The sequence below is a fragment of the Aquarana catesbeiana genome, linkage group LG07 (genome assembly GCF_042186555.1).
Source record: "Aquarana catesbeiana isolate 2022-GZ linkage group LG07, ASM4218655v1, whole genome shotgun sequence".
NCBI classification, from domain to species: domain Eukaryota; kingdom Metazoa; phylum Chordata; class Amphibia; order Anura; family Ranidae; genus Aquarana; species Aquarana catesbeiana.
This window is the reverse complement of record NC_133330.1, coordinates 177513766-177521191: the sequence shown is the minus strand read 5'-3', so window position 1 is coordinate 177521191 and position 7426 is coordinate 177513766.

Sequence of the window (7426 nt, the reverse complement as noted above, 5' to 3'; positions counted from 1 at the left end):
ACTGGGGTATTAGCAGTGGGAAAGTCAGTTATAGAATCCTCTAGTTCCCTGGTACCATCTAGTGATGAATCCAGGCTTACCTCCACGTCTTCTCCCTCAGTACAGTCCAACTTTTGCCTGCTTTTGGCCGGGCTAGATGAAGCTGATGGAGGTAGATTGTAGTTCCTCTTACATGGCTTGTTGTTGAAGCGGCCAGAGTTCTTTACTGACGCCGCGCTGCTCTGTGTGTGAGAGCCGCGTGTGTGCTCTCCCTGCTTGCCGCCACCATCTTGATCTTTATAACGGCGCTGCAGCATGAAGTAGTCTGGGAGTTTACTCGGTTGTGTATCCTCTTTTCTCTTTCTGGATGGCATCTTAGAGTGCCCCCGTATCCTGCGGTGCTGTCGGTGCCCTGAAACGAGGCTCCCAGTCGGTTTTATAGTCCCCGCTGGCCCGTGGCATAGAGGAGCTCTCTCAGTGAGCATCCATTCACTCCGCTGGCTAGCCACGCCCCTGTCCCAGTCTTGCACTAAATACACAAATCTTCATTCACATTTGGTAATTCTTTGTTTTATTTTAAATGCAAGAAAAAGAAAGACACAATAACTTAAGCTGAGCATTTTTTTTGCAATATAGTTCACAACAAAAATTGTACTACATCGAATGTTCCTTATCTATGCAAATTATATTTTTAATTCTATGTAAGGATGTACATTCTTATGAGTGCCAGTGATACTTAGAAGAATTCAAGGTGTTGTTTTTTTAAAAAAATGTGCAATTGCTTTGGGCATTTATGCTGTTTGCTATACACCTTTGGAAAGAAGGGAAAATGGGGACATAGGGGGTAATGGGACTTTATATGAAACAACACACTAGGGTAGAATGAATCAGTACATGACCATCCAGTACACAGGTTTCCATCCCTATTAATATGGAAAGAAGGGAAAATGGGGACAAAGGGGGGACAAAGGTGGTAATGGGACTTTGTATGAAAAACACACTAGGATAGAATGAATCAATCAATAAGATAAATAGGATATAATATTTAATGACATAATTGAGCATAGTACAATGCATGGTAATCATAATAAATCAATAAGTATGTTACAGAGTAAGATAAAACATGATTGGTAAATTATCCTACAATTGCTGCCCCCCAGGAGCTGAGGTGGCAGCAATGTGGCGACAGGGGGAGCCCGATAACCAGGAGTGAAAACGTAATGCATAAGAAAGATAACCCTTGCCACATCTACAGTGATATGTATGGGCCCAATAGGCTTCTGTAACAAATAATAATTGTAAGATAATAAGCATAAGGGTATTAAGCTGAATCATCAATTATTTTAATACCTATCATATTAGTACATATTTTGGTTATACTGCTGGTTTCATCATTAATCATGTGTTACTATTAGGGATGAGCCGAACAACCCCCTGTTCGGTTCGCACCAGAACTTGCAAACAGGCAAAACATTTGTTCCAACACGCGAACACCGTTAAAGTCTATGGGACACGAACATGAATAACCAAAAGTGCTAATTTTAAATGCTTATATGCAAGTTATTGTCATAAAAAGTGTTTGGGGACCTGGGTCCTGCCCCAGGAGACATGGATCAATGCAAAAAAAAGTTTTAAAAACGGCCGTTTTTTCGGGAGCAGTGATTTTAATAATGCTTAAAGTAGAACAATAAAAGTGTAATATCCCTTTAAATTTCGTACCTGGGGGGTGTCTATAGTATGCCTGTAAGGGGGCGTATGTTTCCCGTGTTTAGAACAGTCTGACAGCAAAATTACATTTCAAAGGAAAAAAAGTCATTTAAAACTACTCGCGGCTAGGGATGAGCTTCGAGTTCGAGTCGAACTCATGTTCGACTCGAACATTGGCTGTTCGCAAGTTCGCCGAACAGCGAACAATTTGGGGTGTTCGCGGCAAATTCGAATGCCGCAGAACACCCTTTAAAAGTCTATGGAAGAAATCAAAAGTGCTAATTTTAAAGGCTTATATGCAAGTTATTGTCATAAAAAGTGTTTGGGGACCCGGGTCCTGCCCCAGGGGACATGGATCAATGCAAAAAAAAGTTTTAAAAACGTCCGTTTTTTCAGGAGCAGCGATTTTAATAATGCTTAAAGTCAAACAATAAAAGTGTAATATCCCTTTAAATTTCGTACCTGGGGGGTGTCTATAGTATGCCTGTAAAGGGGCGCATGTTTCCTGTGTTTAGAACAGTCTGACAGCAAAGTGACATTTCGAAGGAAAAATTCCATTTAAAACTACCCGCGGCTATTGCATTGCCGACAATACACATAGAAGTTAATTGATAAAAACGGCATGGGAATTCCCCACAGGGGAACGCTGAAACAAAATTTTTTTAAAAAATGACGTGGGGGTCCCCCTAAATTCCATACCAGGCCCTTCAGGTCTGGTATGGATATTAAAGGGAACCCCGGCCAAAATTAAAAAAAAAAATGACGTGGGGTTCCCCCTAAATTCCATACCAGACCCTTCAGGTCTGGTATGGATTTTAAGGGGAACCCCGCACCAAAAAAAAAAAAAAAACGGCGTGGGGTCCCCCCAAAAATCCATACCAGACCCTTATCCGAGCACGCAACCTGGCGCCCCCCCTCCTGAACCGTACCAGGCCACATGCCCTCAACATTGGGAGGGTGCTTTGGGGTAGCCCCCCAAAACACCTTGTCCCCATGTTGATGAGGACAAGGGCCTCATCCCCACAACCCTGGCCGGTGCTTGTGGGGGTCTGCGGGCGGGGGGCTTATCGGAATCTGGAAGCCCCCTTTAACAAGGGAACCCCCAGATCCCGGCCCCCCCCTATGTGAAATGGTAAGGGGGTACTTACCCCTACCATTTCACTAAAAAACTGTCAAAAATGTTAAAAAAAGACAAGAGACAGTTTTTGACAATTCCTTTATTTAAATGCTTCTTCTTTCTTCTATCTTCCTTCATCTTCTTCTGGTTCTTCTGGTTCTTCCTCCGGCGTTCTCATCCAGCATCTCCTCCGCGGCATCTTCTATCTTCTTCTCCTTGGGCCGCTCCGCACCCATGGCATGGGGGGGAGGCTCCCGCTCTTCTCTTCATCTTCTTCTTCATCCTCTTCTCTTCTTCCTTCTTCTCTTCTTCTCTTCTTCATTTTCTTCTCCGGGCCGCTCCGCATCCATGCTGGCATGGAGGGAGGCTCCCGCTGTGTGACGGCGTCTCCTCGTCTGATGGTTCTTAAATAACGGGGGGCGGGGCCACCCGGTGACCCCGCCCCCTCTGACGCACGGGACATGATGGGACTTCCCTGTGGCATTCCCCGTGACGTCACAGGGAAGTCCCGTCAAGTCACCGTGCATCAGAGGGGGGCGGGGTCACCGGGTGGCCCCGCCCCCCATTATTTAAGAACCGTCAGACGAGGAGACTCCGTCACACAGTGGGAGCCTCCCTCCATGCCAGCATGGGTGCGGAGCGGCCCGGAGAAGAAAATGAAGAAGAGAAGAAGGAAGAAGAGAAGAGGATGAAGAAGAAGATGAAGAGAAGAGCGGGAGCCTCCCCCCATGCCATGGGTGCGGAGCGGCCCGAGGAGAAGAAGATAGAAGATGCCGCGGAGGAGATGCTGGACGAGAACGCCGGAGGAAGAACCAGAAGAGCCAGAAGAACCAGAAGAAGATGAAGGAAGATAGAAGAAAGAAGAAGCATTTAAATAAAGGAATTGTCAAAAACTGTCTCTTGTCATTTTTAACATTTTTGACAGTTTTTTGTGAAATGGTAGGGGTAAGTACCCCCTTACCATTTCACACAGGGGGGGGGCGGGATCTGGGGGTTCCCTTGTTAAAGGGGGCTTCCAGATTCCGATAAGCCCCCTGCCCGCAGACCCCCACTACCACCAGCCAGGGTTGTGGGGATGAGGCCCTTGTCCTCATCAACATGGGGACAAGGTGTTTTGGGAGGCTACCCCAAAGCACCCTCCCAATGTTGAGGGCATGTGGCCTGGTACGGTTCAGGAGGGGGGGCCGCACTCTCGCCCCCCCTCTTTTCCTGCGGCCTGCCAGGTTGCGTGCTCAGATAAGGGTCTGGTATGGATTTTTGGGGGGACCCCACGCCGTTTTTTTTTTGGCGCGGGGTTCCCCTTAAAATCCATACCAGACCTGAAGGGTCTGGTATGGAATTTAGGGGGAACCCCACGTCATTTTTTTTTTAAAATTCTGGCTGGGGTTCCCCTTAATATCCATACCAGACCTGAAGTGCCTGGTATGGAATTTAGGGGGTCTCCCACGTCATTTTTTTTTTTTAATTTTGGTTCGGGGTTTCCCTGTGTTGAATTCCCATGCCGTTTTTATCAATGAACTTCTATGTGTATTGTCGGCAATGCAATAGCCGCGGGTAATTTTGAATGGAATTTTACCTTCGAAATGTCATTTTGCTGTCAGACTGTTCTAAACACGGGAAACATGCGCCCCTTTACAGGCATACTATAGACACCCCCCAGGTACGAAATTTAAAGGGATATTACACTTTTATTGTGTGACTTTAAGCATTATTAAAATCACTGCTCCTGAAAAAACGTCCGTTTTTAAAACTTTTTTTTGCATTGATCCATGTCCCCTGGGGCAGGACCCGGGTCCCCAAACACTTTTTATGACAATAACTTGCATATAAGCCTTTAAAATTAGCACTTTTGATTATTCATGTTCGTGTCCCATAGACTTTAACGGTGTTCGCGTGTTCGAGCAAACTTTTTTCTGTTCGTATGTTCTGGTGCGAACCGAACAGGGGGGTGTTCGGCTCATCCCTACTCACTGCTATTAATGAATTGCCGGTCTGACAATACACATAAAAGTTCATTGATAAAAACGGCATGGGAATTCCCCACAGGGGAACCCTGAACCAAAATTTAAAAAAAAAATGACGTGGGGAGTCCCCCTAAATTCCATACCAGGCCCTTCAGGTCTGGTATGGATATTAAGGGGAACCCAGGCCAATTTTTTTTTTTTTTAAATGGCGTGGGGTCCCCCTCAAAATCTATACCAGACCCTTCAGGTCTGGTATGGATTTTAAGGGGAACTCCGTGCCAAAATGAAAAAAAAAACGTTGTGGGGTCCCCCCCAAAAATCCATACCAGACCCTTATCCGAGCACGCAACCTGGCCGGCCGCAGGAAAAGAGGGGGGGCGAGAGAGTGGCCTCCCTCCTGAACCGTACCAGGCCACATTCCCTCAACATTGGGAGGGTGCTTTGGGGTAGCCCTCCAAAACACCTTGTCCCTATGTTGATGGGGACAAGGGCCTCATCCCCACAACCCTTGCCCGGTGGTTGTGGGTGTCTGCGGGCGAGGGGCTTATCAGAATCTGGAAGCCCCCTTTAACAAGGGGACCCCCAGTTCCCATCCTCCCCCTGTGTGAAATGGTAAGGGGGTACAAAAGTACCCCTGCCATTTCACAAAAAAAGTGTAAAAAATGTTAAAAATGACAAGAGACAGTTTTTGACAATTCCTTTATTTAAATGCTTCTTCTTTCTTCTATCTTCTTTCTTCTATCTTCTATCTTCCTTCGGTTTCTTCCTCCATCTTCTTCTTCTTCTGGTTCTTCTGGTTCTTCCACCGGTGTTCTCGTCCGGCATCTTTCTCCGCAGGGTCTTCTTATCTTCTCCTCGGGCCGCACCGCATCCATGATGGCATGGAGGGAGGCTCCCGCTGTGTGACGCTTCTCTCTTCATCTTTTTCTCTTCATCTTTTTCTCTTCATCTTCTTCTCTTCATCTTCTTTTCGGCCGCTCCACATCCACGATGGCATGTGACGCTTCTCCGGCGGTTCTTAAATAATGGGGGGCGGGGCCACCCGGTGACCCCGCCACCCTCTGACGCACGGGGACTTGATGGGGACTTCCCTGTGGCATTCCCCGTCACGTCAGAAGGGGACGGGGTTACGTAATGGGTGACCCCGCCCCCTCTGACGTCACGGGGAATGCCACAGGGAAGTCCCCGTCAAGTCCCCATGTGTCACCGGGTGACCCCGCCCCCCGTTATTTAAGAACCGTCAGAAGAGGAGAAGCGTCACACAGCGGGAGCCTCCCTCCATGCCATCATGGATGCGGAGTGCCCCAAAAAGAAGATGAAGACAAGAAGATGAAGAGAAGATGAAGAGAAAAAGATGAAGAGAAAAAGATGAAGAGAGAAGCGTCACACAGCGGGAGCCTCCCTCCATGCCATCATGGATGCGGAGTGGCCCAAAAAGAAGATGAAGACAAGAAGATGAAGAGAAGATGAAGAGAAAAAGATGAAGAGAAAAAGATGAAGAGAGAAGCGTCACACAGCGGGAGCCTCCCTCCATGCCATCATGGATGCGGAGCGGCCCGAGGAGAAGAAGATAAGAAGACGCCGTGGAGGAAGATCCTGAACGAGAACACCGGAGGAAGAACCAGAAGAACCAGAAGAACAAGAAGAAGAAGAATATGGAGGAAGAAACCGAAGGAGGATAGAAGGTAGAAGAAAGAAGATAAAAGATAGAAGAAAGAAGAAGCATTTAAATAAAGGAATTGTCAAAAACTGTCTCTTGTCATTTTTAACATTTTTGACAGTTTTTTAGTGAAATGGTAGGGGTACCATCTTACCATTTCACATGGGGGGGAGGGCTGGGATCTGGTTAAAGGGGGCTTCCAGATTCCGATAAGCCCCCCACCCACAGACCCCCACAACCACCGGGCAAGGGTTGTGGGGATGAGGCCCTTGTCCCCATCAACATGGGGGCTACCCCAAAGCACCCTCCCAATGTTGAGGGCATGTGGCTTGGTACGGATCAGGAGGGTGCTCTCTCATCCCCCCTCTTTTCCTGCGTATGGAGTTTTGGGGGGACCCCACACTGTTTTTTTTTAATTTTGGCGCGGGGTTCCCCTTAAAATCCATACCAGACCTGAAGGGTCTGGTATAGATTTTGAGGGGGACCCCACACCATTTTTTTTTTTTATTTTGGCCGGGGTTCCCCTTAATAACCATACCAGACCTGAAGGGCCTAGTATGGAATTTAGGGGGACCCCCAACATCATTTTTTTTTTTTTATTTTGGTTCGGGGTTCCCCTGTGGGGAATTCCCATGCCGTTTTTATCAATAAACCTTTATGTCTATTGTCAGACTGGCAATTCATTTATAGCCTCGAGTAGTTTTAAATGACTTTTTTTCCTTTGAAATGTCATTTTGTTGTCAGACTGTTCTAAACACGGGAAACATGCACCCTTTACAGGCATACTATAAACACCCCCAGGTACAAAATTTAAAGGGATATTACACTTTTATTGTTTCACTTTAAGCATTATTAAAAAAAGCGGCCATTTTTAAAACTTTTTTTGCATTGATCCATGTCCCCTGTGGCAGGACCATGGTCCCCAAACACTTTTTATGACAATACCATGCATATAAGCCTTTAAAATTAGCACTTTAGATTTCTGCCATAGACTTTTAA